This window comes from Falco peregrinus, chromosome W, assembly GCF_023634155.1.
Source record: "Falco peregrinus isolate bFalPer1 chromosome W, bFalPer1.pri, whole genome shotgun sequence".
NCBI classification, from domain to species: Eukaryota; Metazoa; Chordata; class Aves; order Falconiformes; family Falconidae; genus Falco; species Falco peregrinus.
In genome coordinates this window covers 26,569,747-26,595,781 of record NC_073743.1, presented here as the reverse complement: position 1 = coordinate 26,595,781, position 26,035 = coordinate 26,569,747, and the positions used below count along the sequence as shown (strand labels likewise).

General features: G+C 38.4%; 1 pseudogene; it reads right to left on the bottom strand.

Moving 5' to 3' along the window:
• Positions 1-9,151: 9,151 nt before the first annotated feature.
• Positions 9,152-26,035, bottom strand: part of LOC129783072 (solute carrier family 12 member 2-like) — a 67,165-nt pseudogene continuing 50,281 nt past the window's right edge.

Sequence of the window (26,035 nt, the reverse complement as noted above, 5' to 3'; positions counted from 1 at the left end):
GAAATACAGGACTTCTAAATCCATGAATGCTACTGCTAAACAAAGATGACCCACAACTGTTTCTAATGTCATCATTCAGGAGACTCACTGAATTACCTGATAATGTGGAGCTGCGATCATACTTGCTGGAGTGGTTACTTCAGGTTTGTCTTGCACTATTTCCTCACTCACAAATGCAGACTCTTCCTGTTCCTCACAAAGTCCCACTAAGCAGGTGGAATCATCTTGTTCTCTTTCAGCTGATATGGCCAACTTTGGAAGCAAGTCAGAACTGTGTTGCTGCTGCTGCCCTCAGTGTCAGAGGCGATTAATGTAGATATGTCATCTGCATTGAAAATAAGCACACTGTCATGTAGTTATTGAGATGAGGAGGTCTGCTACCTGACAAGCAGTATGTGGATCACTTCCAGCACCTCATTCTACTTACATTTCAGAATATTCTGTACTCCAACTTAAAGATTCCACAAAAGGCAATGTTACACTTTTTGGTTTGTCTTCTGCATCTTCCTTCACCTTGCATTTGAGTGACTATCTATGCAACTAAAAACCTATTACAGATACAAAAAAAAAATCCAACTCAGACATATTCGATATAAAAAAAGATATGCAGGAAAGTACATTTCAGGTGGTACTCTGCATGTTCTAAATGCTTATACAGTATTTCAGAGTGTATACTTCAAACTTCTTGAGCCTTTTAAAATTTCCAAGAATAAAACACTTTCTTATTTTGCTTTCTTGGCCCCTCACATAAAGGGTCACAAATAACATCTCATTACAAGTTCATCAGCTTTCTCCCTATTTCACTGTGTGAACCATGAGACTACAAACAAAATCCATAGCCTTGGGGGTTCTAAGTCACAGGATCAATGCACATCTTGGATTAATTCACAACTATAAAGTCAATCAATAAAAACACCCAAACCCCAACAACCAAACTTAACCCTAAGATACTGACTTAATATCTAACAGTCAGTTGTGGAAAGCAGAAAAATGAATCTGAATTGACTTTGAAGTTAAGAATAAATTTCTTGGCTAAAGGATTTAGAAAAAATAAACTGATCTTTGGAAGTCTGTTTGCTTAGCTGACAAAACGCATACAGAAACAGTCAGCTGTAAATTCTATAGCCCAAGAGGCACAGCTAGAGATGCAATGACATAATAACATTAACAAACCAAACTATTACTGTGGTACAGAGCTTTCAAAAGGACAGAAGTTCACAGAACGGTGTCAGAAGGCACTTCTGCAGGTCATCTAGTCCAAGCCTGCTGATAATACCAAACTGGGAGGTGCTATTAACTCTCTCAAGGGACAACAGGCCTTGCAGAGGGATCTAGGTAGATCCGAGCACTGGGCAATCATCAATGGCATGAAATTTAACATGAACAAATGCCAGATTTTGTACCCAGGATGGAGTAATGCTGGGCACAAGTATAAATTGGGAGAAGACTGGCTAGAGTGTAGCCCTGCAGAAAGGGATCTGTGGGTGCTGGTCAACAGCAGGCTCAATATGAGTGTGCAGGGTGCCCTGGCAGCCAAGAAGGCAAACTGCATCCTGGGGTGCATCAAAAACAGTATAACCAGCCAGTCAAGAGAGGTGATTATCCCACTGTATTCGGCATTGGTGTGGCCTCACCTTGAATACTGCATGCAGTTCTGGACCCTACAAATTAAGAAGGATGTTCAGGTCCTTGAATGCATCCAGAGGAGGGTAACAAAGCTGGTGAAAGGACTGGATGCCAAGTCCTATGGAGGAGCAGATAAGGACTTTGAGCTTGTCTAGTTTGGAGAAAAGGACAGCAGTGTGGTTGCTCTTGTACTGGGTCTTGCTGAGATGGAGCTAATTTTCCCCATAGCAGCCCTCATAGTGCTGTGCTTTGTATTGGTAGCTAGAAAGGTGGTGATAACACACCAGTGTGTTGGCAACTGCTGAGCAGTGCTCACACAGCATCAAGGCTGTGTCTCTTCCCCGCCCCCCTCACCCCCAAGGGCCAGTAGGCTGGGTGTGGGCAAAATCTTAGGAGGGGACACAGCCAGGATAGCTGACACAAATTGACTAAAGGGATATTCCATACCATATGATGTTTGCTCACATATAAAAGCTAAGAGAAATGAGGAAGAAGGAGGGGCATTCGTTATTTATTACATTTGTCTTCTGGAGCAACTGCTGTGTGTACTGAAGCCCTGCTTCCTGAGAAGTGGCCAAACATCACCTGCTGATGGGAAGTACAGAATAACATCTTTTGTTTTCCTTTGCTTCCACATGCAGTCTTTGCTTTCGCTTTATTAAACTGACTATCTTGACCTACAAGGTTTTTTCCCCATGTTATTTTCTTCCTGGTGTCTCTTTTCCAGCAATAATTAGCTCTCTTCTCAACTACTATAGTACACTTTGGACAGTCAGCTTTATCTTCAATTCACAGCATTCAAATCACTCCCTCAAATTCACCTTTCTCCTTGACCAAATCACATGCTAACCACTACTTTGCTTTTTCCTTACAGTGTAATGTCATTTAATTCATCTCTACTATAGACTAGCACTGTAATCTTTGTTATGCCATTGCCTGCAAGATATTCCAGTTGCATCCTGGGTAACACACAAACTATGTACAAAGAAAAACAACATAAGGAACATGCATTTGCATTTAACAGAACACTTTCCCTAAGATTTCTCTTATGCTATCATGAATTTTCTATAGAAAATAAATTGTTTCATAATTTTCTATTACCTTCTTAAGGATTCAAGAAATAATTTTCCTACAGAATCTTCCCATCTTTTTATTTAATGGTATTCATTACATTCTTGCTCAATTTCAGTTAACGTTTCTTGAAGAAACAATGCCATAAATACCTCCTCAATATTTAACATTTCCAAACTCTACAAAAGTATAAAAATGTTTATGTACACAATACACGTTAACATTATAGCAATTTTTACTTACTTTTGAAAGTCTGTGTGAACATAAGGAAAATTGTCTTATCTCCAAATTAAAGTCTTCGTAATTTGTATCATCTTCCTCAGCTTCCATATGGTGATATTTCTCAGAACGAGCTACAAAGGAAGCATTTGAATTTATCAGGAAGAATGGGTGCCAAGCTTTAATATTAACTAAACCCATTATTTTATTCTTAAGATTATTTCTCATGAAGCATCAAACCACCAGTGAAATTGTACAGCTGTCAGTGCTTCTGATAAAGGAGATTTTCAAAGCAGTAAGCAAATACAAAAGTCAAAGACAGCAATTACTTAAGGTGTTCATCACATTTTTCTAATACCATCTAGTACATACTGTCAAAGCAACTTGTGTCATCTTCAGACTCCAATTGTGAAAAATTTTGCTTTCTGCCTCAGCAGACTATTCCAGTTGAGGCTCCTGAAGAACTGATGCTGCTTTACTTCATATGCATCACCTGGGAGAGACAGAAACACTGAGCAAATGATACCAAATCCTCCGACATCGATGGATTCAACCAAATCCCTGGTCAGAAAATGCAAATTAGCATGGAAAGGCATAGTCATCACTGCAGGTAGGAACATCTACTACTCATTCCCACTACAATCTCCCCTAAACCTGTCAGAGCACCTCCCTGTGTTTTGTTGCTGCCATTTCTTTAACAGTGGTGATGTTTTATCATCTTCTTCCCCTTTTTAACATTTTTATTTTTCTGGCTAGGCTAATTATTATCCATCAGATATACATTAGTCAATCCGATGTAGTGATAGTAGTTGTCAAAATGTAAACATGTGCATTAGATTAGTAATTACAAATTAGAAAGCAATGAAGAATGATTCTTAATAGTTGCTCAATGTACATACCATTGCTGATCAGGAGCTCCTTTTGATATTTTATGGCAATAATACACAATTCTTTAGGAAATACCTTATTTAGCTTCTTATGGGTTACTGCCTTGGATTACTACTTGTCATAACATACATTGAAGAACACAATGAAGTACTGGAATTTTTGTCCTGGGGAGGTGGGGGAGATGTTATTAATAAGAATAAATATAATTCCAAAAACTGAACAGATAACCTACAGCAGCAAGAGTTACTGCGAACTTGATACTGCGTGTAAACTTCCCTATGTCAAGTTTAAGCCAGAAGAGAGACACAGGAAAAGTGTGAAGTCTACAGGATTTGTCTCTAAGTCAGTGTCAAGATTTCTAGAGGTTGCATTCTTTGCTTTTCTGACTGTATCAGGGAAAAATTCATAAAAGCCAAATCTTCCCAAAGGAAACCAAAATCACATCTAATTTTAAGTCACTAGTCAAGGAGTGAACATTTCTCTTAACACAGTAATGGAATGTTACGACAGAATTGTGTAATTCTTGACTGGGTATCAGACACTTCAAAAATCCAAAGAGGTCTTTTTCTGTCATTTTCTTCAAAAGAAGCATAGTATCTATCTCTTCTTTCAACTGGACTATGGCACTCAGGTCTCCTGAGCAAATATGCTATTACAATTTTCATGAAGTGTTATGCAGCTAGCTAATACATATTAGATAGGACTGTCATTTGAAACACATGGTAGAGCCTGAGATAAAACATGCTATTTTCCAGTGCCCCATGGGACCTGTCATGTTGCAGCCTGTTTCTGTGAGTTGCTTCAAAGAAATGGCTGCTCAATTGCCTTCTTCAGACTGCCAGCTTTTGAGAAACCATGAACAGTTGAAAAAAATCAGCTTGTAAACAAACTGCACAGATGCTCCATGTGGCAGCACTGACCATTACAGGACTTAAGCCAGCCTCATTCTAGCAATTCACTTTCTCAACCACCTGTAGCAAGAGGCAGAATTTACAATCTGCTTGTGATCCAGCCTCTCACAGGGTGACGGTCTTGCATTAACTCTACGTTTACCAGGAAAAAAGCATACTGGCAACGAAATGACAGTGCCTGAAAGGAGTATACTTAAAACAAGGGAATGGATCTAGTTATGGCTCTTCATTGTGCCTTTGGCAGTAGTACCCTTCGCAGCAGATTAAGCAGGCAGAAAGTGGAGAAGCTGACTGGGGCATGATACCTCCTCCCTCACTCTTATCTTGTTCAACATGGGATAAAAGAGAACAAACTTTGCTGGATGCCACTTACTCCAGACCATCAGCTACAGTGAAGTCTAAGTCTACAGAGATCCCAGATGCTCAGGGAACAAGGGAGATACAGTTCACTCATGTCACGTCACCATGTCCCAAAGGAAGACCTATTGTTTGGGGCCACATCAATAGTGCTTGGGGTCTGGGTTACACTCACATTCCCCCTGAGTGGCTGTGGTAAGGCCAGTTATGAGCTATTTCCTAAAGCTCCTTTTTATATTAGCTCTAAAAATATGCAGCACAATCTGACTACTGGACTCCGTTTTGTCAGCAATTTCCCAAATACTGTCATGCTGACTCAATCTACCACTTTGTTTCCTTAGCATCCCAAATATATTTGCATTCATGGCATACAGTATTCACTATAAATAAAAATATGACTTTATATTCAGGCTCTTATGTAAGGAGGCCTTTTTTGCTATGTTTACACAGTGCTTTGCCCAGTGGGATGGCAGTCAGTGACAAGGGCTCCCATACATTAACACTTTAAAAATCATGTGCAATATTCTTCATTACTGCCTCTCACCCAAATTCCCAAATGAATCCTTGCTCCATCAACTAACAAATTAAGTTTATCACATGAATGCACAGTGCTTTCATTAGCCTATGCAGGCTCACTACTCCTAATACCACATGCCAGGTTCTTCGCTTGAAATGGAACAAAGCACTGAATAACTACAGTGGAATAAGCTGGCAGCTTATGTTCTCACCAATATCCATTTACTTCCTTAACACTCACACTTTTGGTTTTATTCTTTTTCATGCAAGGCAGTAGTGCTGAATGAGAATGACAAGACCTTTTACAAAACATCAGATAGTAATTTCTGAATAATTAGTTTGAGTACTCATCAACCACCCTAAAACCTGGAGGAACTAGTTTGCCAGGTTAAGATACTTCTGGAAAAAAGAAGCATCAGTTGTGTATTGAGTACCCTTCTCTATTTCTGTGTTTAGTTATTTAACACTGTATTCATGAAGGAAGGAACCCTATCCAATGGCTAACTGGGTCTTCAAGAGGTTTCTGTTTTACTTGTCAAATTAAAAGAATAAATGTGAATGACCACATGTAAACTTAAAAGATCAGTCTTCATCTTGTTAAGCTCATATTACTGGTTTGAATCTATAAAATACCTTCTGTTATAACAACGTTGTCATACTACTTGCCCTGACAAATGTTTCCCAGGAAAAACAAACAGATGAACAAAAGCTCCCAATGCCAAATGTAGAAGCTATCTCTATCACACTAACAATATAAAATAGTGCCTCCTAACCTGTTTGCAGTCTTTCCAAAGGATTCTGGCTGAGCAGCAGGATAATCAGATCCTGGGCATCTGCAGGTGGTACTTCATCCTTTTCAGGCCAGTTGATTTCATCTAGCAAAACAAAGTTGTTCGTTATTATTTAGGCCCGATCTCAACATTCAGCAGAAACTGTATGAAAGCTCTCATAGTGAGCTAGCAATAAAGTCAGAATTAAGGCAACTTTCCCAAGGTGCCCTCTGTTGCACACCAATTACTTCTGATTTTAAATACTCGCTATACAGACTCCATAAACATATTTTTATGGTCCCGTTTTCCTTGGAAGTATCATTTAACCCAAAACAGTGCTTAACAACAAAATACAGGAATGCTTGGCTCATGTGAAACTATTGCAAAACACTAGCTTACTTGTGTGTGTGTCCGTGTCCTAATCATCATGGTTTAAATTTTAGTTCTGTTCTGCTGAAACTGCTGATAAAATGGACACAGCTGACCTGACTGACCAACCAAGCAGTCACTGCTCACGTGTGTAATCCTCTAGTGTTAGTAGATTCATTGAAGTCATTACTCCCATGACTAAGGGCTGAAGTATTGGACTCTGCTCTGCAGAGATATATGCCAATGTAGCTCCCCCCCCCTCCCCCCCCAAGTCTCATACTTCAGAAGAAAAACCCCTCGCTATACTATTATATTACTAAGGCTTTTGCACTTCATAGCAAGTTGCATCTAAATCTTGCAGTCAAGATATTAAGCCCTGCAGCATCTAGGTAAGGCTAAATAGAAATTCTGCCAAACTTTCATTTCAATTAAACAATGTAAAATTATGCCAGTTTCAATATGAACTTCATAAATGCTTACACAGCAAGTTTTGTCTGATTTTTAGCAGAAGCTACCTCTATGTATGTAATATATCGCAGGTTGAGACAAAACTGCAGAAGTTTATTGGCAGGTACGAAGATTTTTGCAGAGAAACAGAATGCTAGAAGCTCAGGAAACACAGAAGATGTAAGGATTTTGTTGTAATTATATGACCTAGATTTTTCCTTCAAAATGATCATCATTGGAGAAATAATGATCAGAAGCTACACATTAATCTCTGCATTTCACAGTTCCAATAAAGGTACTGAAATAAACAGGCATGAAATGTATTATCTTTCTGGAGGGTTATTTTTAACCATGATCATCTTAGGCATCTAACTTTACACTTAGGCCTTCCACAGTTGTACTCATACAACTTGGGGGAAGGAAATACAACCTACAACAAAGAAGAAAGGAGCTAAAATGAGGGGGCAAGATTTTAAAGTAGAATGCAGATTACACACACAAACTGGAATAAAAGTCTACGCTATATAGTTTGGATTCTGCAACATGGTTTTTAAAGTCAAATACAAGGGGACTATATATGTTAACACAGGAATCTTATCCAAAAGCTCTCCTCAAATATTGACAATAAGAATGATTTAAGTAAGGATATTAAAACAGAAAAAAGTCTGACAAGTCAACAATCAAAACAAGAAATTAAATTATCAACAGTCTTGGAGAGTGAGTGGGAATGGATCAGGTTTACAAACATACACTTCTACAAATAATTTCAGGAAGATAAATGGAGACATTCAAACATATTAAGTTATTTACATAAGTATCAGCTAGATCGTAACATGACAGTGTGGTTTAAAAAAATGTAAAATTAATGCAACACGTGAAATCAAGTCTAAAGTGCAAATTTCATCATTAATTTTAGACTATTCCCTCCCCTCCTCCCAGTCAGAGCATAAACACACATGCGCATGTGTCTGGAAATGAAATAATAACACAAGTTATTTCCACATTTGCCTGCCTACAGCTTCCACTGCAGTTTAAACCCAATTTGGAAAATAAAGCATGAATATGCATTGCAGTCACAAGACATTCAGAACAAAGCCAGCATTTGCTGCTTGTGTTAAATAAACAGTTGATTCTCCTTGCTACTCAGGCCTTGGTGTATCATACCAGAAAACAGCATGGTTATAAATCCATAAACAGCCTAGCTGATGTTGTATAAAGAGGTCATTTTAGAGGCAACTTGCAAATCTATTTCATTACTGTTTACAAACATGCCTGGATTTCAACTTCAGAGATGGAAGAAAGTGAGATGACAGTGTCTCATGTACAAAAAGGACTTGTTGCATTCTCAGAGAACAAGGAACCAGAGGTGCAGTTAGTTTTGTTTCTATTGGGTTTTTTCAGTCTTAGGTAACGGACCTTTTAAGTAGACCATAAAGCAGACTGGGAAATATTCAGTAACAGAGGTGCCATTCTGTTAAACTTCTGGCATAGAGGCCTTCTACATCTATACATCTGGGAAATTTATGGGAACAGCAGGTAGGATAGTAAATGATTCTATTTAATTATGATTCAGTTTTGCCACAAGCCACATAACAATACTTAGGGTCAGCTTTCAGATTAAGATCTAAAAGGTTATAGATTTATAAATGAAAGAGCAGCTGTTACAGGAATAACATTACAGTACAATAGTCACCAATGACATCATTAACAATCTGTGAATTGAATTTGTTTCCTTCTCTTTCTCATTATTTATTATTTGGGAGTCACTTGTTTTAGGGTTTTATTAAACTGACGCGCGGAAAACGGACTCCACAATCCGTAAGATTGTAAAGTAGGTATGTTTAATCAGCGCTGGGCAGCACGGGAGTAGTCCCGCCAAAAACCGTGCGCGCCTGGCGCGAAAACTTGCGCGATTTTATAAGGCAACTCATTACATATTCATAACTATGTCATAATCCGCCTATACATATGCATTACCTATCCCCGCTTTGTATTAAAATTAGCTCTGCGAGTCATTTCCATATTTTTCTCTCGACTGAGTTTGCGCAGTGTCCCCTGGTGGTGGTCGTCAGGGGTCCTGAGGATGAAGGCAGGTGAGTCTTCCTCGTGACCGCTAGTTGCCTCCACATCTGGCGCAGGCTCAGTAACGTCCTGCTCTTTGTCCAAACCGCAGAACCGGCTTTGGCTTGTTCTTGCAAGGTTGTAATCTTTCTTTGGACTTATATGGTCATAAAGCTGGACTTATATGGTCATGAAGCCCTTTACTCCCGTACACCTTATCACAGCACCCAAGCAAACCGTGTAAAATTTGGCAAACAGCTAAACAGACTATCATAGTCATTAAACTTTACAACTTTACCCTAAACAGCTAAATAGACTATCATAGTCATTAAATTTTACAACTTTTACCCTAAACAGCTAAGCAGACTATTACAATCGTTAAATTTTACAACTTTACCCTAATCAGCTAAACAAACTATTATAATCATTAAACTCTACCCTATCTCTTACCCCCCCCCCCCCCAACATCTTTTTTAATTTCTTCATTGCACCATGAGGTATTTTTTGATTTATGTAAATTTATGTTAGCTATTTCTTTTCTGGTGTAATTTCTCTAGTAAAGACTGAAAAAACTGTGCCATAGTGGCATGACTTTTCTATTAATACTGTTTTTCTTTTGCAATGGTTAAGCTACACAGTTTGAACTTTACTGCATTTCTATACTCTGCAACAATATACAGTAAATTCAGCTTTTAATCCAAATTTATTCTTATTGCTTTGACAGCAAATTGTATATTACAATAATGGTATCTTTTTTTAAGCAAAAATAGCTTGAAAGCCTAGTGTATTGGTAAAGTTTTAAATATCTTTACTATTTGATTGAAATGTATCACAGCAAGCTAAGAAATCTGGTTTTTTGCAGTGATCCTCACCACTGATTACTTGTCCAAACAGCTCTTCCGGTGTATCTCCAAAGAATGGCACACACACAACAAGAAATTCATGAAGTATAATTCCCATAGCCCACCAGTCCACTGGTTTTCCATAACCCTGTCTCAGTATCACTTCAGGAGCTATGTATTCAGGTGTACCACAGACCTAAAAGAAAGAAAATAAGCATGATGGTAAAATAAGTCTAGAGGTACTGGCTATATCACATAATTTATAATTCTTAAAATGTAATGTGGAAACATGGAAAAATGGAATTCCATAGGTTTTATTCTGCTGAGCTTGCATAACATCTAATGTTTTTAGAATGATCATTAACTTTACGGGCATCATAATCACATTTGCATGTCTGTCATGCAAAGGACAGTTTCCTTTTCATACATAGGAGTCCATCACAGCAAATATTTTAACTTAAGCATACCCTTATCTTTACATGAAAGCGATGGTTTTATCTTAAGTAATTTTTACAGTGAACAGATTGTGAGCAATGGTAATTAGGCATGCTTAGAGGGAAATAGGCTATAGCAAGGATTTTAGCACTCTTGGTTGTCGAGCTCATGATGCATTGTACATGTACTCTGCTGAGACTTCTGAATTCCTTATAAAACCAGTTTTCCATTTGTCTCAGATCTGCTTGTACACAATTAGGTTGTTCATCTTACTAATAAATCCTAATGTAGAAAGAAAAAAGCCTAGAGTAATCTGCAGGGCATCAGTAAAAGTAACTGACATACACAATTGGAACAGCAATGCAGAAATGACACCCGTTTATACAGTATTACAGTACATTCTGCTGGCAAAACATCACTTCATTTGAACACTTGATGTAGAAATAAAAAAAGCTGAGTTACTTGTTTGTCAAGGAATTCTCTGGCATCCTTCTCAATGTGACCCTCACACAGATTGGCAGTCAAACTCTTTAACCCCACCTTTGACAGGCCAAAGTCTGTAAGCTTTATATTGGTAACATCCATGGGCCATAAACTGAAAATTAGAATGATCTGAAGTTACTGTGATATAATTCAACATTATGTGCTTATTATTATTGGAGGAAAAGGTTTCCTCAAGATGGCAAAAATATAGACAGCTTAAGTAGTAATTTAACCGGGTAAAAACCAAACAGGTTAAAATTCTGACAGTCTTACATTTCTTACTATTATTACCAGATGTATAGAAACTTTTTATATGCAAATGCACATCATATATAACCATACAAGTAATAGAATAAGTTTAGCTTTTGAAGCAAGGTGGGCATTTTCTGTCTGTAACAAGCTGGGTCATTATTTTAAAAAAAGACCTCAGGTATTAAGTCAGCTGGTAACTAATACTACACTGGCCTGAGGTTATTATGCTATGAAGGTATTGTCACTCAACAGATGTGACTCCAATTCTTTGTTTTTTAATATGTAGCAGAGAAAAGATTAATGGAGATACAAGTGTCATACTTTTCACTAGAGCTACTTGCCGTAATGTTACTTACTCATATAGAAGATATACTGTATTTCTAAATATTGGAGAGAAAAAAAGAAAGATTTCCCATCTGGTCAATCTTATCTTTGCATATGCAAATATCTGCAAGTTGACAATACTTCGTGTTAAACAGTGTTTTAAGCATATTTTGAAAGATCTTTTCCTTAAGGACCAAAATGTATTTCCCTCTATTTTAACCAGAAGAGTAAATACATTTTTATTTAGCTACTTTGACAGCCTCTCCCATCCTAAAGGATTTTAAAGAGCACTTTTGGAAAAAACACATTCTCTGTAACTGCAGGTAATGAAAATTCACATATTGTGCAGAAATTGTGAATCATAGAATCATAGAATCATTTAGGTTGGAAAAGACCTTCAACATCACCAAGCCCAACTGTTAACCCAGGACTGCCAAATCCACCACTAAACCATGTCCTTAGCACCACATCTATGCCTTTTTTAAACACTTCCAGGGTGTAAGTGCGGCGAATGAAGAGACGGGACGCAGCTTGATGCAAGCAAGTTGTCCATTTATTAGTGATTTTCTTACAATTATATATGTTTCTACCTTCTACATATTACACACTGATTGGTTAAATCTTAAGCGTAAAAAACACTGATTGGTTGATATTTAAGGCACACCGTTAGAACAATAGGAACTTACTAGTTTATCTTGACATAGCAATAATTTCTATTCCAAGGTTAGGGAGTTTCTTTCTACGTGGCTTTCTTGATTACATATTGGTGCCATCCGTTCCCTTATCTGGCTACTTGTTTCTCTGTCCGTCTGGTTGCCTCCTCAACTGTGATGGCTCAGGGGTCTGCAGTTAGCTTGTTCCTTTGCTCCCAGGGCTTGTGCCCTACAAGTTCTAACAAGTGTCTATTCATCAGGCTATCAGTACTTGGACTCTTGTCCTTGAGGCCTTGTCCTACATGTAAGAGTCGGTCTAAAGAGAATGATATTGTCTCAACATTGCTAACAGAGACCTGGAGATGGAATGTGGTCCTCATGGACACCAAGATCCAGTGACCCTTAAGGAGAACTGCATGGTACGAGGAGTACTATACCGCTCCCTGATACCCGGCAATGGAAGGAACAACTACGATAAGGCCGCATAACAACTGTCCGGAAGATGAATCACAACCGTTGTCGTAACAACAAACCAGAATATGCGTGATAACCTTGCTCGAGAAGGCAGAGACTGACAACAATCCATGGACCAGAGGAGGAGCAACATGTGTTGACAGCATAAAAGAGGACTCCTTAGAAACCGAATTTTTGGGAGATCTTCCCTGTGGATAACTGGCTAGCTGAAAAAGTTCACATAGACATAGTCCAGCTGGCTGGACAAAAATGCACATTGCTCTCAGCTTATCTGAAGTAAAGCAAAAGTTACACAATAACAGGAAGATTGCTTTGGGAAAAGAATGTTGCAGGTGGGAACAGATAACTACAGAAGAGAAACAAGGGGCGGGCTTGGTATTTAGGCAACTAACCAATAATGAGCTTAACTTTTGTAATATGTATGAGCTATTTATAACAAGGCATAAAAGGTGACTGTAAGGGACAATAAACGAAGTCTGCTGATCACTCATATTGAGTGACTGTGTCTTCCCTCCGTCGCGACAAATGGCGCCCGAACAGGGACCCTAGAGAGGGCTGAACCTGCGAGCCACGGTTCGACGGAGATTCGGGTACCGGTCCTGAAAGCAGCGCAGGAGGCGGAAGGGCACAGTCCCCGCGCCCGGGAGCACCTACAGAGGGTCCCGCCGGCCACGCGTCGCCGAAGTCTTGCAAAGGCTGCAACAGCGCTGACGAAGGTATGGAGGGACAAGCGACGTACGATTCGCTCATATGCTTTTTAGAAAAGTGGAGCGTCCAGGACATAGATTGTAAAAAGGCATTACCCGGGTTATTAGCGTATGGGATAGGATCCGGGTCCACTGCGGCAGCGGCGAGCGGCGGCGCGCGGCCCGGCAGGCCCCTTCCCGGCCACGGTTTCTCTCCAAGGCGGCACCATCCCCCCCCCCCCTCCGATCGGCGCCATGGCAATGCAAGCGGCCAAGCAAGCTAACATCTGGCTGCCCCCAGAGGTCAATCGGATCCTTTATATTCGGAACCTGCCGTATAAAATCACAGCGGAGGAAATGTATGATATCTTTGGGAAATACGGACCTATTCGACACATCAGAGTTGGAAACACTCCTGAAACAAGAGGAACAGCTTAAGCTTCTCAAGGAAAAATACGGAATTGATTACAAACCCACCAAAAAAAGTGCTTCAGATGTCCCCTACAAGAAATGGGTTTCTGCCTTGAACTATCAAACATCTCTGTGCTTAAAGAGAAGCCTTTTTGCCTTGATGGAGATAATTTATTCTGTATTCTGTATTTATGCTGTATTCTGAATGTGGAAATTGGTTGGGACTAGGAGGCTGGCTTAAAGGCATTTTGCAAATGGGATTATTATTTTTGATCATTATTGCAATAATAGTTTTTTGATCAAAACCAGCCAAAATTATTTGTAAGCATTAGGCATATCTGAAGAGAATGCCTTTATTTGAATCAGCAGTTAAGGTGTAGTTTAGTCTGATGCTGTGGTTTTATCTGCTTCTGGTGAATTTTTGAAGTGATGAAATCAGAGATACAAGGTATACTAAGAGTTATGAGGTAATAAGGTAATAATCTAAGTAAGGGTGCTGTCTTTTATATCTACAAGTGCAATATGCTTTTATGTAGCAGAGAGAAACTTTGACAATAATGTTGCTTGAGCGAGATGTGCATGTGACAACTTGGGAAAAGGGATATCACAACTGGAGTGCAACAGTGTTTCTATGTCTGGCAGAGTGAAATCTTTCAAGACCTGAGTTTAGACAGTCTAAAATAAATTGTTAGCATTCAGAAAACCCATCTTAAGCCTCTTTTGCTTACATAGTGTTATGGAAGTCAACTGCTATTGTAGAGAATTAATGATTTTTTAATACATATTAACAAATACTACTATTTTAACTTGAGGCAGTTGAGTGAGAAATACTCACGTGTAGCATTTGAGGGAATGTCAGCATAAATCGCACTTACAGTAAGACTGCATTTTTAATTACTGTACTCGTTAAGATTCGATGATGCCATAAGGCTAAGGCCTTTTATCACAGATTGATTCTGAACTAAAAGGTGTGTGCACATGTAGATATGCACATTTGTGTTATTTTCCTTAATTGGCTACAAAATAATATAATTAGGTTGGGGACTAGATCTTGGGAATTTGTCTATTATACTTCTGTTTGTTAAGGAACGTGCATAACATACAGCACCCATGTAGGCTTGGCTTGTGGCATAGCTGTCAAATTCAGCATAGACACTCAGACAGATAAGCAACGTACTCTTCTTGTGTGTATCACCTACAAGCCATTATGGCTTAGTGTGTAAATCTGTATGTAACTATTGAAAAATCCACTTATGAATGTATATAGCTTAGAACTAATTTTTCCCCTTTGTTAATTCTTTGATATCAATGAGGTATTCTTCAGAAAATGTATGGACTGGTTGGTTGCATAAGGGCAGTTGTTATTTGGACAGAAAATTGTTAATGGTCAGGGATTTTCCGCTAAAATATTTGCAAATATTCCTAGTCAAACATCAGTTTGTTTTCTTTTTGGGTTTTGAGCTTGCATTAGTCCATGTTCAGAACTGTAAAATTACCTTTGAAGTTTTTAAACTTTTTATATCACTGGAACAGAAAGAGCATCTGAATTAAAGCCTCAAGCTAACTTTATTTTTCAAGTATTTCAGGAATTATACTTCTGAACTGAGATTTTATAAGTTGGCTGTGTATTTTCCTGTGTTAAAACGCTGTTATTGAAAGTGGTCAACCAAGCCTGTGTCGCCCAAAATAAAAACGGGGGAATTGTGGATAACTGGCTAGCTGAAAAAGGTCACATAGACATAGTCCAGCTGGCTGGACAAAAATGCACATCGCTCTCAGCTTATCTGAAGTAAAGCAAAAATACACTGTCTTTGGCTGTTCTTGTTACACAATAACAGGAAGATTTTGGTGGGAAAAGAATGTTGCAGGTGGGAACAGATAACTACAGAAGAGAAACTAGGGGCGGGCTTGGTATTTAGGCAACTAACCAATAATGAGCTTAACTTTTGTAATATGTATGAGCTAATTATAACAAGGCATAAAAGGTGACTGTAAGGGACAATAAACGAAGTCTGCTGATCACTCATATTGAGTGACTGTGTCTTCCCTCCGTCGCAACAATAGAACACTGATGTTTTTAGTTGCTGCTGGGTAATGTTTATACTAAGTCAAGCTCTTTTCAGTTTCTCAGGCCCTACACTTCATTTTCGGCTTCTTATCACCATTTTATATTCAGGCAGCTTCACAATGACTTCTCAGTTGGAGAAAGTTTCTTTAAAGACTCTTCAAATCTTTAAAATAGAACTTTTACTTATGGTGCTAAGTTGTTGCAGTCTATTTATCTTTCTCACAACCCTTCCAAAACACACCATATTGTCGTCTTTTGAAAAACTACTGGAAGTCTACTTGCACTGCTCAAACTCTGTTTGTGGTACTACTTAATGGAGCTCTGAAGCAGGCTCCTAAAGAAAAACATGGTGAAGAAGCTACAATCTGCATTCTGATTGTAGTTCCATGGAAATGCCTCAGCAAATAATGTTGATCAAAAGTACTTTTATCTAGAGAGATTTCCCAGAAAAAAACAGTTGAAAGGAAGAATGTGAAAGAGGAGGGAATAGTTGGCATGTGAGAGGGGAATGAATGTGAGAATCACACCACACTGCAGATATGAAGGTAGTCATCTGAAGTAACATATCAAAAGCATGAAAATACTTAGGCCATTTTTTACACATCAGTAATTACTTCCACTACTGAAACTTGCTCGAGTATTTCTATGCTTTAATGTCAAGGCACAGTCTTCTTCCTAACCCATATTTACATATATTTATAGTTCAAATCACAGTACTATATCAATTAGAATAACCATATGTGGGAAAATCACCTTGAAGGGGGGAATTAGAGAAAAATTGGGTCCTAATAGAAGCGAAGTATTACAGAAAGCTTTTTAGGGTAAAATACAGCTATCGCCTTCAGGATGGCTGGCATGCATGGAATCTACATCATCACAGTTCCCTAAGCAACGCACCCTGCCAGCTCAGCACATGCTGATAGGAGTGACAGAAGATGGAGAGGAGTGGAGACCCTGCGGCCATGCTCTGTCATGCTCCCTGCAGGGATGGGAACTTGATGTCACCACACAGCTGATAAGCTGCATACCAGTTGTCACATGAAGAATCCATGAGATGTCTGTGGCTGAGCCAACCACTGAGGCAAAATGAAATAATCTCATTGTAATACTAACACACACCTCCATCTCAAAGTTACCTGCCTCCAAGGTACTACTACACCTCACTGGGCACATGATACCAGTTAGTAATAACAATATGTATGACTAGAGTCACTCAAGCGCCACCTAAATGTGATGGAAATGGACTAGTCCTAAACTGAAATAAGTCCAGGGCAGGGGGGGAACTGTTGTCTAAACTCCCGGATTACCCAACTCTGATTCAGTGTTCACAAAGCTAGGTCAAACTGACTCACTCTCTAAAGTTGTTACGAATGAAGGGACTTCTAATCAAGGTAGTCAGCCTTGGGGAGCATGAGAACAGATACTGAAAAGAACACTGTTATCTAAGTTATGCAGAAAGAAACCTTCAAGTGAGGGTAGTTCTGGCTATGAGAGGAAACAGGATGATAAGGTGTTGCAATGCACTGACATCAACAGAAAATTAGTTGAAAATAGGACAAAGATAACAGTGGTAGTGGGAGATCGCAAGCTCCAACTCAAATTCCCCCCCCCCGAAAGAGGGCAAAACCCTGCTTGAGGAGCACGTGTAGTTAGTAGAGAACTTCAGTAGTGCTATCTCAGGATGTGTACTAATTTGCATTAGAAGTGAGAAACTGGTAACCAGTCCTGTGTATGATGAATGAATATGCAATATACTATGAAGTATAAAACGTGGATAGAGGAGGGGAGAAGTAGGGGAAGATTCCATCGTAACTCCTGGGATCAGTTGACGGGCTGAACCTCTCTTCTCCCCCATAGGGACGCCTATTGGGTAAGAACTTTGTCTTATGCATGCTTAATAACTAACTCACGCTAGCTGTTATTAGCGGTTATAGTTTAGTTGTATGTAGTTTGGTTGTATATCATTTCAAGTTTGCTTTTGCAGACAGTCCCTATCACCTGCAATCACGAACCTTAATTTGTCACAATTTTATATTAAGAAAGAGTGTTATTCTGTAAACTGTTAGTATTAATCCTTTGTGGGTGCTAGCAGTTGCTGGCAGCAGGTAACTTATTTGAATAAAGTGGGAAGACCCACTGAGGGGTCCCCCTGATGCTGTTGGTGTGTTTCCCTGAACAAGTCAGTCAAATTGCCCTCTGATCCAGTGAGACTGTTCAGTGAAGGGTCCCTGTAATGGGACACTGACGACAGACTGGTCGGGCACAAGGGTCTCAGCTTTCCTGGGGCACTAATAGACAGATCAAACACCTGAGGTTGAGAGGATCCCCCCCCCCCCCTTTTCATGTGACACCATAAAAAATATTTACTTACATAGCAATTGTTAGCTGTACTTGAATGTTCTTTCAGCAACTCATTTAGCCTAATCCGATGATAAGTCTGTATTTAAAATGAAATTTGTTAGGAAGATCTTTTTTTTATATATATAAACTAGAAAAAAATAATTTAACCAAGAAACAAAACCCAGTTGTGATCAATTGGTATGTGTCATTTATAGAAAGCATATACTTTATCCCTCAGTTTGGTAACTTGTTCATTTGTCTGAGATATCTATGGTTCAAAGGCCATGAGAGAAAAAAAAAATGGTAAGCTTAGGAACGTGCAAATAAGTGAAATACTACAAAAGCTACTTTTAAGATAGTCCCTTTACTAATGATATCGTCCTTCACAACTGCTGGAAGCAAGAGCCCCCTAAACTCTCTCCAAGGTTTGTTTAACTATTTCCTGTAAGCTAATAGGAAGCCACTGTTACAGAAACCCCACCTTTGTTTGGCAAGCCTCTCTCTGTAATGGACCTCCTTTTTATACTACTGTATCCTTGCTTAGCATCTTAAGCAGCTCCCCACCATTCTACTACTGATGACTTCTTAAACTTGTATTCATACAGTCATTTTCAGTTTTCTCTTTCACATCAGCTATAGTGCTTGTTGCAGCAAACATTTGGAGTTAGCCATTTCTTATAGTTCTGTTGTTCTCAGGTCAGCTGAAGTTTTGTTAGCCTGCTGGCTAGTGTCTGCAGAAACAAGCTATCAATCAGCAGACAAAAGAATGTGTTGCTGCAAGTATCTCACTGAAAAGTTTTGGGGTTGTTTGTGGACATCAGGAACAGCAAAGAATTAACTAGTTCATTAACTATAAAGATGCTGCTTTCCATGAGTTATTCATAAAAGCATCTATGGAAGATAATAACAAGAATCAGCTTATTATATCCACAAATGCCAGTAGGAGGAGAGGAAAAAAATCAACATTTAGCATAGCTATTCAAAGAATACAGCACCTTTGTTTTGTGAAGCTCAAGTTCATTATCTGTTATCCTCCAGGGTTCACTCTCCTTCATTTTATCTACAACTTCTTGCTCTTTATCATCTTCATGAAGTCTGAATGCTTCTATCATTTCTTCAAAAGCTGCAATACTGGAACAATAAAGAGAACAGCCATATTAAAACAAATATGGTACTAGTCAGTATATCAGCAACAACCTTCATGCTATGGGAGAGAGGAGTGAGAAGAGTGGCTGGAAAGCTAGCTGGCAGAAAAGGACCTGGGGTTGTGTCTTGGTTTCAGCTGGGATCGAGTTAATTTTCTTCCCAGTAGCTGGTATAGTAGTGTGTTTTGGATTTGGTGTGAGAATAATGTTGATAACACACTGATGTTTTTAGTTGTTGCTAAGTAGTGTTTATACTCAGTAGAGGACTTTTCAGCTTTTCATTCCCTGCTAGAGAGAGGACTGGAGGGGACACAGCCAGGACAGCTGACCCAAACTAGCCAAAGGGGTATTCCATACCATAGAACATCATGCTTAGTATATAAACTGGAGGGAGTTGTCCAGAGCCTGCCAATCGCTGCTTGGGGACTGGCTGGGCATTGGTCAGTGGGTGGTAAGCAACTGTACTGTGCATCACTAGTTTTCTTTTCTCCCTTCCCTTTGGATTTTATTCCTCTCCCCTTCTCCCTCCTTTTCATTATAATTGTTATTATTATTATTGTTTTTATTTTATTTAAATTATTAATTAGTTTTTATCTCAACCCTTGAGTTTTACCTTTTCCCCAGTTCTCCTCTCCATCCCTCTGGGGGTGGGGTGGAGGAGTGAGCAAGCAGCTGCGTGGTATTTAGTTGCTGGCTGGGGTTAAACCATGACAATGATCTCTCTGTCCTTGTATCAACCCATAAGATTTTTCATCTTACTTTTTACCCCTGTCCTGCTGAGAAGGGGGAGTGAGAGTACAGCTTTGTAGGGGTCTGGCTGCAGTCCAAGGTTAACCCACCACACAGTCTAAAGACCAGAAATTTAAAAAAACCAATGTTATAAAATAGAAAGTTCTAGAATCATAAAATAGTTATAGCTTATTTAATTTCTCGCGTTTTTCGGGAACTATGTTATAGGACCTACTTTATCAAAATTCTTAAGAACAAAATATTCTAAATTCATGAAATAAATGAAGACTTCACCTTACAATCAGGTTTTTTGGGGTGATTTTTTTGAGACTTACTTTTCTATCTTTGGCTTAGTATTAATATCTCCAAGGATGATGATGTCTGAGAAATCTATCTGAAATTTGCTGAGCAAAGTAGCCATCCTGCATCAGAAAAACAAGCCTTTATACAGCGAGCATTTCTTTTATAATTTACAAGGTAGTCAGGCACTTGGTACTAAAAACACTAGTTTGAAAACAAAAACAAACACCACCCACACCACCCCTCAAGTGTGATAGAAGTAGAGGGGAAAAAATCCCTGTTTGAACAGAACTATTATACAAATCTGCCATACTGCTACAGATCAACATACTTCGGAAAATAAATTTTTAAAAGCATAAAATAAGAGAAGAGCCCTTCCTTAAAGCCCACCCCAGAAAATATTTGAGGAACAGAGACAACATTAGTGCCAGACAACATTACAGAAAAATTAGTGTAACCTGAGGTATCTCATTCAACATAATTTGGGGGAATGGAACTATTCTGGTGGAGGGAGAAGAGAGTATGATTAAACCTCTGCTACAGAACAATTGAAAGAAGGCTACTTGTAAGAGAAAGTCATCTAATGTATACTATGTTAGCATTTGAAATAAAATTTTTAGAGGCAAACTTACGCTCTTCTGTTATGATCAATACTGTTTATTTTTCCACCAACGAACACTCTGATCTTACAATCTTTCCACTTTTTCTAGGTTGTAAGAAGATAAGGAACTGTCCTGGTTTCAGCTGGGATAGAGTTAATTTTCTTCATAGTAGCTGGTGCAGTGCTGTGTTTGGCTCTGATGTGAGAACAATGTTGATAGCACACTGATGTTCTTAGTTGTTGCTGGGTAATGTTTATACTAAGTCAAGGACTTTTCAGTTTCTTGGGCCCTGCCAGTGAGAGGGCTGGAGGGGCACAAGAGACTGGGAAGGGACACAGCCAGGACAGGTAACTGAAACTAGACAAAGAGGTATTCCATACCATATGACATCATGCTTGGTATATAAACTGGGGGAAGAAGAAGGGACGGGACGGGACGGGACATCCAGCATTATGGCATTTGTCTTCCTGAATAACCATTAGGCATGATGGAGCCCTGCTTTCCTGGGGATGGCTGAATGCAGGAGCGGGCTGGAAACTAGGACCATGCGTGGCAATCAGTTAGCTGAGGGGAATGTGCTCGAGCTTGTCTAGACAACAATTAACATGATGAGACATGTTTACAGAGCACAGGGGAGTGGGAGACGGATGGCGCCAAGGAAAGGTAACACCTTGCTGTTAATTGATGGTAGTTAACCACCAATCAGGGATTGCCTAGTATGCAATGCTTAGCTTCAAGAACCAATCTGTTTAAAACGCGCAGCTTCTGAAAGTGTATAAAAACGCGTGCTTCTGTACAATAAATTGACATTTGCTTGCATCAAGCTGCGTCCCGTCTCTTCATTCGCCGCAGCTGAACACCTGCCTGCTGATGGGAAGCAGTGAATGAATTCCTTGCTTTGCTTTGCTTTGCTTTGCTTTGCTTGCGTGTGTGGCTTCTGCTTTACCTATTAAATTGTTCTCATCTCAACCCTTGAGTTTTACATTCCTTTCTGATTCTCTTCCACATCTCTCTGGCTGCGGGGGGAGTGAGCGAGCAGCTGCGTGGTACTTGGTTGCCAGCTGGGGTTAAACCACGACAGGAATCAACAGTGTCAAACCTGCATTTTGACCAGTTTAGGAACGTATCAGAAAACATAGTATCTTCTAAGAAGAGCGTTTAATAGTACAACTTTGTAATCTATGTATGGACTGAAAGATATCTATCAACAATTAATTCAAAATCACTTCAATATTGTTTTCCAAACACTTGTTGATAAAGTACAAAGTACATTGCCTCCATCATCAAAGAGCCATCGGACATCAATATTGCTTTTGCCTTGTTTCTTTTGAAACTGGGTACTAACATGAAGAAGTCTTTGGTCAGCCAAATTTAAAGGAGAAGATGGGCCATTTGAGTCTGGAAAAAATATCTAATGGCAGGTTATTTTTTAACTGTTTTGCTTAATAACCCCAAAGCCCAAATGCAACATCTTAATATTTTGTGATATCTGTAAGTTGAAATAGAAGTAATTTTAAAATTTTCTTTTTCTAGACTCCAAATTTTGATTGAATAGATATATACTAAGCTATATTTAGGGAGTTCACAAACTCACAAGTTCAGCAGCTACAGATTTATACCTTCAAGTCATCTAGCTGACATTTGACAAATAAATAATTTGCAAGAACTTTACATAGTCATTTGCCTGAACAATTTAACTAATATCACATACATACTTCAGAGCATTAGATCATGTGCTGTTGCATTGCTCTTGCATGACAAAAATCTTACTCCCCTGAGAAACATATAGACTCTAATTTATAAATAAGAACCACCTCCTAAGCACTGTTCTTCATTCCTTAAATCCATTTTTTTTTAAGCATCTGGTCAATAGAAAAGCTAGCTCCCACTGTTGAAATTCTGTCTTTTGTAGAAAGTACTGTTTTACATGTGCAAGGCTCTGAAGCACAATATAGACTAGTTTTGTGTAACCAGGACAGCTGTTGTATCTAATGTATAGATACTTATTAAAACAAGACTACAATGGCATTTTCAATTAAATACATATAAATATATAAAAGAACTCTAGAAAAAAAACTAACTGATTTCCCTTAGCTTAAATCTGCATTTGAACAAGAAACATGAGTTTGATATTCATCTCAGTCCTTGCCTTATTAGGAATTTTTAAATTCAGAGTACATCTGTGACTGATTTAAATTACTATACTACTATATTGCATACTGGGACTTCTTCCAAACTGCCATCTTGTACTTCAAGCTGAAATCTCACTTTCCATTATTAAAAAATAACAGCTTCTAGCTGTCAAAATTATGAAGTAAATGTCAAAAGAGTTGGATGTATTTTAGTTGAGGCAAAAGTATTTGCTTAACTTTCAAAAAAAGACTAAAATAAACCAAGAACTGCTTAATTCATCCTAATTAATCTCTATTCATACTATTTGAATGACTACTTCATGTTATTTCAGACAATAAACTCACTGTTTGTCTATATTATCCTTTGCTTTGTAAGCTATTGAACAATTCCAAATACTATACCAACAACTATGGCTTCAGAAGATCTATTGAATAGACTGAAACAACCCTTGAGAGTATAACACTAGATAATCCTTCCCTTACTCCTAAATCAAGTAGTGATCCAGTAAAATGTCTGAGACTCAGAGAACTAAGCAAGCTCCTGGATACATTTCAATATAAATTATAAAGAACAAAGTTAAAAAAAAGAATCAACAAAACCCACTCAAAACCAACCAACCAACCAAAAAACCCCAAACCACCCAACAATCATATTTTGGATGCATACACAATCCTACTGTGCATACACAGTAACATCCTGTTCTGGGAACTTGCACAAACTTTCATTTTACTACAACCTAATCCTTGAAGATGAACCGACCATATTCCAACTCAAGTATAAAGAAAAAAATTAACATTGTATGGTTGATATTTTCTCTCTCTGGTACACACACACATGTGCATATACAAGAAAGAGTGTGAAAGGAAAATAAAAATTAATAACGCGAAAGAATGATTTAACACAAAATGGTGAAAAATGCCTGCTTTTTTTCAACAGTGACTGCATTGGAGTCTTTCCATCCTCCTCGTCCTCTGGAACATGTTTAAAAATAAAAAATGAAAAGGTTAATTTCCTTTGTGATGTTAATGAAAACACAACTGTTTTATATTAAAAAAAAAACCTTAGAAAATAAAGATGTAGAATGAAATGGGTTTTCATATGAAAAAAGCGTCCTAAGAATGACTTGTACTTAAAAAGAAACGCACCCAAGAAACAAATCCAAACATTTCTCATTTAACTATAAAGTCACTTTAAGCTTTTTCCTTAAAAAGAGGAAAGACAGTTAATGTTAAAGTATCGTATCTTGAATTATTTGTGCCTGTTAATATGAATATAATAAAAAATTCTAGTCTGAGGTAATGAACCCTTCATAAATTTAGTAGCACTTTCAATATATAGCTTTATGGACTGCTTCTCACCAATCTCATTAACTATTTAAAACAAAAAAAATATTCATTGTAGTTTGTAGTCTACCAACTATTTTATTTAGAGGCCTAGAGCTCAAAGATTTATTTTATGTACTGGTAAATTCTAAAACAAAATACTTAAATGATTAGACATCAATGGCTAGAAAAGCATAAGACACTTCAGTTCCCCAGACCAAAAAACCCAACCTTATCTAATTCCTTGGGGGAAGGTGGGGGAGAGAATGAAAACAGAACCAGAGAGAGAAAGAGTGAGAATTCAAGTTTCATTGCTAACTAGAAAGTTACCTTTATGTAGAACAGGAGTGTTTTCACTAGATGACAGAACAAAAGCTATAGAAAAAGCATCTGTCTCAGCCTTCTTGCTATAATCCACTTTTACTATGACATCCTTGGAACATGTAGATTTTTCTTAGAATGAGAGTATCTCTTATTTGAGGAAGCAAAGAAATGCATTATAAACCACTTATTTGTGCCAAATGGTATCAGACAGAGATATGTGACTGTACTGGAATAGTTCACAGTTGGTTAAACTATACTACAACTGCTATGCTATGGAAAACAACAAAAACTTATAAAAACTGATTCAAAGTACAAAGAGGCTCCTCCTTTGAAAATAGCTTTTGATTCCTGCTACTTCCTTCCCAGATTTTTGGTGTCTATCGCATTACTGTAGGTTAAACATAAAACAGCTAGCTACTACTGAGAAAGTACAAACTTCATGTTTATATTATATGCATATTTTAAAAATGTAAAAGTATCAATACACAGTACCTCTGGCATAAATAGAATTTGAAAAAATTAAGAGCTAAACAGAAACATTGGCTAGAAATTTTTCTCATTTTAGCAAAAATTTTCCTCCTTTGATCAAAAGGAAAAGCCTTTAGGACACCACCCCCCCCCCCCCAACTTTAATAAAAGAAACAATAATTACAAAAGACAGCTACTGATACCAGAATAATGTTAACTAAGCATTTGTATAGCAAAAGAGTTTTTCAAGTGTTGCTAATGGAACTCTATGGCTGACAAGATGCCTTAAGTATGAAACGTGTGGTAAAGTTATCACATTCTCTGCTATTATATTAATGGTGTCACACTACTAATTCTATCTGACATGGAGACCTTGGTTTTTGTTTAAACATATGTGGGGGGAGGATATTGGTGCAACATTTTCCATGCAAAAGGAGAAAAAATACAAAGTCTAACCCCAAGTGGAGGATGAGCCTTAGACAAGGCCCCAGCCACGGCCCAGACCACCAAGTTTTCTTCCAGGATTGGCTTCAGTTGAGCTACTTGATGGTTGAGTTGAAGCAAACTCAACACAGACCCCTGTGGATACTAATAAGACTTTTCTGACACCTTGAAGTTATGCTTTCCCAATCTCAGCAGTGTCCTGTGTGAAAAACAGGCCACTCCTTACTGTTTTTCTCATACTGCTTTGCCCTCTTGTACATAGCAATAAGTTCTCTGCCTCTCCCTAAATCCTAACACCTTTGTATATTTCCAGGGAAGGAAAAAACATCCTCTCTTTCCACAGGGTGCCACCTACACAGCATGAG